The sequence below is a fragment of the Neophocaena asiaeorientalis genome, unplaced genomic scaffold, assembly GCF_003031525.2.
Source record: "Neophocaena asiaeorientalis asiaeorientalis breed wild unplaced genomic scaffold, Neophocaena_asiaeorientalis_V1.1 scaffold356, whole genome shotgun sequence".
NCBI classification, from domain to species: domain Eukaryota; kingdom Metazoa; phylum Chordata; class Mammalia; order Artiodactyla; family Phocoenidae; genus Neophocaena; species Neophocaena asiaeorientalis.
In genome coordinates this window covers 1,532,331-1,541,894 of record NW_020172269.1, presented here as the reverse complement: position 1 = coordinate 1,541,894, position 9,564 = coordinate 1,532,331, and positions in this window count along the sequence as shown.

Sequence of the window (9,564 nt, the reverse complement as noted above, 5' to 3'; positions counted from 1 at the left end):
GGAGCCTCTAGATGCTGGACACTGAGGAAGGATGCACGAAGCTGGGGAGTGGGGAGCCCTGTGGGGTGGGGCGGTTGGGGTGGGGGGGTGTGGGGAGCCTATATAACAAGGCACCCAGAGTGGAATGGCTGGGACCGGCAGGCAGCTCAGATGTCTGTTCCCTTTTTCATGTTTAATAATCTCCACTGTCACAGCAGCAACCAGATGGACAAACAGACACAGTGAAGCCAACATAGCTCATATGTGACGAAAGACAAGCGCTGAATGGGGAGGAGCCCGGGGATTCGCTCTTTAATCTGTGGAGACTTCCGGAGTCCTCCAGAGGCGGCAAGTAAAACAGGTTTCATTTTCGAAAACTGGTTACCATACATTGTTCAATCAATAAATATTTCGAAGGAGAACAAATAATGGCATCATCGTTCAACGTATTACTCCAACCTGTGAGATCTGTTGTTAACATGGGTTAGGCTCAAACACCCAGGGAGATGAAGGCTCGGGGGATATAGTTGGGTCAGTCCCCGGAGCTAGAGTTTAGCTTGAGAAAGAAGGTCTAGGAAACAGTACGAGGCAGGGAGGCAAGGCCAGCCTGCTCCCCGGGGCAGGACTGGGCACGTCGGCTGTAAGAAACCCTTCAACGGAACAACAGCCTTCAACTGCCCCAGCCTCACCCTTCCTGGAGGATTCCAGGCTGGACTTCCCATGGCAGCCCCAGCAGGGCAGGGATGATGAACAAGCGTGGCTCTCTCCCCTTGGTCGCATATCTAGACAGATGTGGCTGGGCTGCAAAGTGCTGGAAATTATTTTTAATAATTACCTGAGTGAAGTCCCAAGGACCTACTGGAAGTGATCTATTTAAATGTCAATGCCATTCATCTTTAATGAGAAAACAAAACCTTTTGGCATTATTAGTCTCTGGAATTATAGAACACATTGGTTGATATTCTGTCATTTTCCAAACCAAATGAGGAAAGACCTTTAAAAAACTGAATTTGCTATAATTTGCCTGGCCGGGGTCTCTGAGAATGCATTGCCACCGTCTGTAACCGCTGCTGGTTAGTTAACAGCAATGTCACCATCGTGATGTATAGCTCAATAACGCCATGCCAGCTGGCAAAACACATCTTGGGGATTCAGGCCGTGCAAGTTAGATCAAAAGTTATCAAGATAGATAGCATGATAGGAAAATAGAAGAGTTTTTGATTCGATGCTAAGAATTCAGTGTTTTGTATTTTTTTTCCCAAGTGGTGGGAAACAAGGTGTCAGCACATAGGAATGGCAACAAGCATGCAGGCGAGGCCACTGCTGGGTTGGAGACCCCAGCCTGGCCGCCACGTCCCTGTGACAGGTTCCGGGCCCTCCTCTGTGTCTCCCCAAACCACAACCCCAATTTCCTCATCTGAAATGGGGACTGGCTCATCCCCAGAACCCCGGGGGTTTGCTGGGCTGTCAGGATAACTGGAACACTGTTGGCAGAATGTGTATGTCCATTCCTTCATCTTCTTAATGTCGTAAATCTATCACGAATATGGAGTAAGTGGATTCCAAATAGAGATTCAAATACATCCTGAGTCTGGCTAAGTATCACCAAATCTCTAGGAAGGTTTTTATTAACAGGCGCCGAGTTAATAAACTTGACGTCATTGTACATCATTATAGGAGTTTTTGGTGAGATGTGTTTGTATGGAACTAGCAACTTCTTCAGAGGCCGCTGAGTGTGGACAGACAGACAAGACAGCTGTTTCAGGATGGAGACGTTCATTCAATGTTCTACAAGAGGAAGGGAAACTAATATTCCTCGTCTCAACATTTCTAAATTTTCTGGAATATGATAGTTTCCTAAAAAAATAAAGTGAAAGTTAAAAATGCATAAAACAGTGTACAGACGTGGGTGGATACACAGACCATAACACACACTAGGAGATGACAACTCACTATAAACGTTGGAGCCAGTGTGACCTTTTTGAGCAACTGTCAGGTACCATTTTAGCATCGGGAATACTGTCCTCAGTCAGGGAGAAAAAAGGAAAACAGCCCCAATCACTGGGGAGAAACCACACTGCACTTTTTATATAATTTATAATAAGACATATACAGTTATTTCATATATCATTATAAATGTGTAATTTAAAATATAAATTTCTACAATTACAACTCTATAAATAATTATATGGTATTACATAAAATGTATATTGAATTTCTATGATTTGCTAGTGAATTTTGTGTTCCGAGGAGAAGCTGTTTCTGGGTGTGCTGGGATGTGTCCTCCCGTCCCTAATTCTGAGGCTTCCAAGCCTGGACTCTTGTATGAAGTATATAAGTAACCTCCATACCAAGATCAGGGAGACATGTTGCACCCTTCAGTTAATGTGTCCAAAATGCTTTTCATGGCAAATCTAATTCATTGCTTGAGTTGGAACATGAGCTTCAGTTTTCTTTCCAAAATTCCGTCCTGCTTGTTTTGTCACTTGGAGAAGAGCAGGCAACGTGTCCTGCGGAAACAGCACTGAGGTTTTATCATCACCGCACAAAGCGGGATCTCAACGCCTAACTCTTTAACATACATTCACACCTTACCAAGTACATTTAAAAAAACCTATATTTAAACACTGGCACTAAGCATTGAGATCCTTGAAAATAATGTTAGCTACATGCAGCCTTAAGAGTTCCGTTAATTATTTTAATATTTTATTTCTTAATATGGAATATGATTATAAGGAAAAATATGCCTCATAAGTCAACATTTATAAATCCTCCAGAGTACGACACTATCCTAAAAAATGCAGGGAAAGTGAAAATGCATAAAACAGCGTATAGACGCATGTGGGTGCACAGACCGTGACACAAACTAGGAGATGACAAGTCATCGTAAACTCTGGTGCCACTGTGACCTTTCAAACTAGCAAATAAAATGTCTCTCATAGAAAATGTATTTTGTGTTGCATCCGTAGTTGTCCCTTTGGAGCTACAGACCCTCAGGGGTCAGATCTGGGACTGCTGTGTCCGGGAGCTGGGAGCTCTGACGGGCGCCTCCTGCCCAGAGGTCCCCAGCCGACGCACAACCTTTGTTTTTTCTGCCCACGTTTAGAAATGAAGTAGGAAAGGAGAAAACCAGGTCAAACAAAGCACAACGTGGTTCTCCCCAAAGGTCAAGTTCTGTGGGAACAGCAGGCGTGGTCACCGAGGGTCCCAGGGGAGGGCGGAGGGCGCTACTCCACCCCGGGGTGCCCACGAGGAGGACACAGGCTGGGTCCACCTGCAAGTGCAGCAGCAGCTTTGCTCAGACTTGGGCCCGGCTGGGCACTGGGCTCTGCTACCCTCCTCTCTGCCCCAGGAGTGCGGGAGGGTTCTGACACCCACGGGGTCCACTCTCCCAGGCCTCCTCTGCCCTCTCCACCGTCTCCACCAGCGCCCCCCACCACTTCACCGGCTGCAGGAAAACATTTGATGGCAGTGGACCTCAGGGCAGAGGCCGGCATCGCACACACCCTCGGCCTCGGCCTGGCTGGGGAAGAGGTGCTTCGGGAGGTCGGCCATGACCACCCCACACAGTCCGCCTCCTTCTCGGGGTCCCTAGAGGGGTTCCTGCCTCCAGGACGTGAGGATAAGGGCAAGGTGGGGATCTTGTGGTGTCTGCTGTCTTATGGCTGTTCTTCAGGCTTCCAGATGATTGATTCAAACACCATAAAGTAGGGTCCCAGCCCCCCTCACTCAACTTCCCTGTGCAGAGGACATGCTGTTTCTTTGTTTTGAGATTCTCAAGGACATGATAAAATCAGGTGTCCCCACCTTGGTGGGACCACATCCAGCTCTTGTAAAGTCAGCGACAAGCAGAGGAGTCTGGACACCGGAGACAGCCAGTCCTCAGCAGTTCATGCCATGAGCTAACTAATCTCTACCCCAAACTGCACTCCCTGACATGCAGTCCAAGCGGGCGTTCAGCCTTCAGCTATGGGAGCACCTTCTGTGAATCTGAGAGCCGCTCGCCTCCCCCAGGGACTGGCCAGTGGACTGCAGGACGTGGGAGATTTTGCCAGAAACAGGCTTCTGCTTCCAGCCCTGGAGACTCTCCCCAGAGGCAGAAATAATTGCCAGCCCAGGGAGCCGATCACACTCCTTACAACATGTGAGGCGGTCCATGGACGGCCAGCACCTCCCGGTCCTTCAGCTCTAACAAAGGCGTGTGCGTGGTACACACTCACACATGCGCTCGCCTGTACACACACACGTGTACACATGCGCACAGAGGGTCTCTGAAGAGGGAAACAGCAGATCAGGGTGCCCGTGAGCACAGGTGCTGGTCCAAGAGCCCGGGAAAGGATTGCCCCATCATGTCTGTGGACGGAGCTATTTCCAGAATTGGCACATAGATCCAGAGTAAGTCGAGTTGCCTGGGAAGCATCCAGAGATAGAGACGATTCTGCTCCTGGGGCACCCAGAGAAGTAGGAGTGCGATGAGGGGCTGGAGGGAGGTGGGCTGGGCCGACGATGAGAACAGCGAGGACCCCCCGGCAATGCCCAGAGCCGCCGACGGAAGCCTGTTCCCTCAGGGCAGCCCGCTTAGCCATGCACTTTACTTTCCTAGGAGCCCTGCCAGTGCAGACCCAGGACCAGGGGGCAGGGGGCTCGGCCGGGGCTCCTGCCCAGCCCGCATCAGCCCTTGGGCTGGCTGTTACTGTCAGCCCCGCTGGCACAGTAGTTTGCCCTGCAGAGAAGTGGCTGCTGACTGCTGAAGAACTGCGGTCATGCTCACGGGACCCTCCCCACAGGTTGGTTGGGCTCCCAGGTCCTGAGACCAGCAGACTCTCCAGCTCTGCTGTGTTCTGTGGTCCAGGCTCTCCTGGAGCTTCCCACCAGGCCCTGCTCTAAACCTGCAACGCCGCAGCCTCCTGGTCTTCACTCTCTCCTTCCTCCCCCCGTTAACCCCTGCGTGGGGTCCTGCTGAGCGTGTCTGCCTGGGGGTGCTTACCCCCGCCATGTTCTATCCCCACCTAGAATTCCTTCCCCCTTCACAGCTGGGGCTGCCCCAGCGCATCTGGTGCCCAAGCCCTCCAGACCCATTTCATATTTGGACAGGAACTGAGATGGGAGAACTCAATCCCAGCTGGATATTAGCTGCCGAAGACAGCTTGCTCTGAACCGCTGGGCTGCACACGTCTGCAGACTTACTAGAGCCTGGTGGTCGACAAGCTCAAGATGACCCCCACCCCAGGTCACAGTGGAACCCCAGACCATCACAGAATATCTGCGTAGGCTTGGCCATGTTTCTCGGCCCCCGAGTCTGTAGGTGTGGATTGTATGACCAACATCATGGGGTGTTAGAGATACTAAAACATTTAAAATTCGATCTGGGTGTCTGGCTCATAATAAGTACTCCAAAAAGGCAGATTCCCTACCAGGGGTCTAAACTTCACCCCTGGGGAGAGATGCCCCCACCTGGCTTGTTCAGTTACTCAGGTACCGCATCCTCAGGTCCTAACCTGAGAACGGTCTCCTGAGAGCAAAGAGCGGCCTTCACTCTTAAGGGTCACTGAGAAGGAGGAGCTGGACGCCCCTCGTATTCTCTAATCCAAAGTGGGACTTTTGAGAAAACCAAGACCGTGAGTTCATAATCTGTATGAACCAAATTATTATATGTTCAAATCTGCATTTGTTGGGATCTGGGGTAAAAACGGTCTTTCTTCAGATTTCATAAAAGCATCTAGCAAGAGCCACCCGGTCTCCCTCCCGCCCCCCACCTCCCCTACCATTTGCCTACGCCATCTTCCAAAATCACACGTTTCTGCCACCATGGTGACGGCCGTCAGCAGGGACAGCCTTCAATGACCATTCTTTCCCATATGCTGAAGACTCTTTGATCATCCAAAACTCCCTAGTAAATACGACTGCTTTTCCCGTGGTCCAGATGGTACCCAGAGTACTTCTTACTCTGATTCAAATACCTGCACTTGTTCTTGGCTACAGAAAAGATTTTTTTTTCTTTTATGTTCATTTCTGTGTGGTGTTCTGGAGTACGAATATGCATCCCATTTTCATAATTGTTTGGCTTTTTAACATGCTTTAGCCAACGTGCTAGTTACTTATTCTAAAATCTTTAAGAAACGGTCAGCAGCCCGTGGTTGGCCATCCTCTCTCAGTGTAAGTTCCTCTGCTGCGAGCAATGGCGGAAATGCACGGGCAGCTAAACACCGTACTTCAGGTTACAGTTGGGTTCAAATAACTTCGGTAACATAAATTCTTGGCAGTAAATTTGCTTTTGCTTTGCAATAAGATGCCTGTAATTAGCCAGATTACTGAAACCGGGGGTAGGGTTTATGAAAATTATGTTGTAGAACCGATAGTTTAATTTCACATGTTAATTGCCCACCTGGAAGCAAGTGATGGTTGGGCAGGACAGAGAAATTAGGGAGAGTCTTGGGGTGCAGATGGGGGGCCAGGGAGGGAAGGGCCACTGCAGCCACAAGCCCCTGACCCTCAGCTCCAGTACATTCTTTATGGAGAGAAAATATGCTGCTGTGTTGGCCACAGTCTCCAAAGACTGTTTTGTCCTGTTTCATCCCACGAAGCTGTCCCAGCGGTGTGCACGGCCTGACAAGTTCCCTCACTACCGAGCGTTATTTGTAACTTCTGAGTGACTGCCTCTTCATCTCTTTCCAAAACTCATAACAAGGGCTTCTTACATTCTGGTGTTATGTCCACCCTCATTGTTGTCAACGGGTTAAAATTTGTTAACGAGCTGCGTTGCCCCATTAGGGTTACTTCTATTGGAAGGTATTCAAATTAAACCAGAGTGTTTATATAAAGCAAAACATAACCCTTCCTAATTGTGAATTTGGGTCTCTGAATATTAAACTTTCCTAAATCAGGGCATACCTTTTTTATACATTAAAATTTTTTATTTAAAAAATTCTGACAAAATGTACTTGGATCATTTTCCTTACTCAAATATGAACATGGAAGAGTAACCCAACCTCATATTTTTAACATAAAAGTGATTAGATTGTGCCAGTGGCTCAGTTACTTTTGTGACATGTCATTCCCTGGAGGAAGGAGCCAGCGCTTCAGACAACTGGATCTATTTTGTGGCAGTACGTGTGTCCTGTATCTGGTGGTGATGTTTCAGAGACAGCGTACGAGAAAGCATCACTAAAGGTAATTAAAATGTCCTCAGGTGCTGAGAGGTTAGTAAGCTCACAGGGCAGGACCCATGGGGGGAGTGCATCAGTGTGTCACCTGGGGCTTGGAGGTGACAGGTGCTTCATGTGTCAGCCCCCCCTAGAGCACAGACGGGCACCTGGCGGGTCTGTGGCGGTTTCCAAGCCTCCCCATCAAATGACTTTCTCTATAATGTGCTTAAGAAAGAAAAACGAGCCAACTCAGACACACAACCACATGTGAATGCTTCTCTGTCAAACTATTGCTGTCTAGACTTAGCCGAATCCTGGGCTTTGAAAAATCCATCTCCTCCAAATCTGTATTCTGTAAATGCAGCTTTTACAAAATGTATTACATTTGAAGGGAAAGCCAATAATTGCAATGTTTGAAGATTCAATTTAAATCCTAAAAGTGGTCAGGAGCATCCCCAGGGGAATCCAGGTGAGGAATTTGAGCTCTGATGGGGTCTGAGTCTTCAGCATGTTTTCCATATTTAAAAACAAAAAGCATCTCCCCCTTTTCTAAAGGTTTCCATGTGCCCGGATAGCCTGCAGTGATGATTCTGGGGAGAAGGGTGTGCGGGGAGCTTAAATTGGGCTCTGGGGATGTCTGCTGTGTTTACCTGAGGCTTTGCAGCCCCGATGTGCTGCGTTAACACATATGTACTGCTCTCTGGGTATGTCCTAGGGGAGGGGGTGTATCGGCCACAGGGGGAACAGACTCCTTTCCTTCTGAAATATCGAGTGTTTCTCAAGAACACTCCCAGAACTGCTCGTGGCTGTTGGTTTGCAGTTTTCTGTTTTTGTGATGTCTTTATCTGACTTTGGTATCACAGCGATCCTGGACCCATCAGGCAATAGACTGTAGAGAATCCAGCTTCTGCTCTTCCCTCCGGAGGCTGCTGGTTTGCCTGCTTGTTTAGTGTCTTCCAGGATGACTGTGGCATCCGTTTCCCCGGAGCTGCAGCCAATGACGTCTTGTTTGCCTTGTTCTGGGTTATTTGCTGGTGGTTTCTTTTTCAGCCTAGCTTCCGAGGGGTCGCCCCTGCATCTGCATAGCTTATGGTCAACCAGTGACCGGTCAGCATCTGTGCTCAAAAGCCTCGCCCAGTGAAGCTCCCACCTCTGCCAATGAGTTTGTCTCTGGGTTCGGGAGTGCATTCAAAAACCAAGTGATTTCAAGCCTGCTCCCCCTTTACAATCCATCGAGCCCTTTGGGTCTCCTCTGGGCTTCTCAGGGAGACTGGGGATGGTGGAGAAGTCTGAGCGTGTCTTTTCTGTGTCTCCCTGGTGAGTTTCTGGCTAGTCTGTGGCTGGGCCCATCAAGACTGTCCATCGCAGACGAGGGGGCAGCTGGCCATCCCAGTTCACTCACCACGGAGATTGTTACTGATTTCGGACAACGCCAACGGGCAGGGATTTTTTTGCCTCTTCTGGCCCAAATCGAGTAGCCCCTCCAGCCGTGAAGCTGTTAGTAATTCCGGGCCTGCCTGTACCTCTTAGAACTACCAGACAGACAGTCGTGCGGGGAGGTACAGGAGTAGGACCACCTTGGAGGACCAGTGTTCCTACCCAGAGCAGCAGCGTCTCACGAATAAATGCATCTCAGCACATCAGGAGAGCTTGGTCAGCTCCCAGGGCAGAGGAATGGCTGTTTTGATCTTTGTGTCTGGCTACGGTTCCTTCTGGGGAGAGGGTGTGAAGACCCCACACCGGAAGCCCCGTATCTGACCCCCATTTCCACTTCACTTCCTGTCCGTCTGGCTGCGAGTCAGGACATCTGGATTCATGTCTGTGCTCTGCTCTGGACCAGCTGCGTGGCCGCAGGCACGCGAAGTGCGCTTCCACTGGTGCACAAAGGAGAAGCCTGACGAGGGGCGTTTCTACGTTCACTCCCAGCTCTAAAGTGCTATTACCTCAGAGAGCTAAAAATGCATGTTATCCATCAATGAAACTCAACTCCGTGAAATAGTTCAGAATCACTCGGTTCTCACTCGTGTGGGAACACATATCCTTTCCTCCAGATGAACGTTTGGACCGACATTTCTCTCTGCTTCTCTCTCAGAATAGTCATGAGTCTCCGTTGGGTGTACAGCCCCTGCAGCGTTCAGAGCACGGTTTAACAGGTGCCGAGCAGAACGGCTTTTACCCAGAGTCATTAGAAAACCCCATATTTCTAAGATGCACCTCTAACTTCCAGGATCACCGATGGAACTCTCCTGGACACACCTACCTTTCCTCGGTGGCTGCCCGTCTTTGCTGTGAAAGCGTTACTGCACCCGTAACAACACATATGTCCTTGGTACCCAAGGGGCTGTGATTATCTGTCTCGACATGGTGGCACTAGTTTTCGGGTTCTTATTCCAGTTTTTAACAATTGTATCTCCCTCTCCCCCTCCAGCCCACCAGCCGT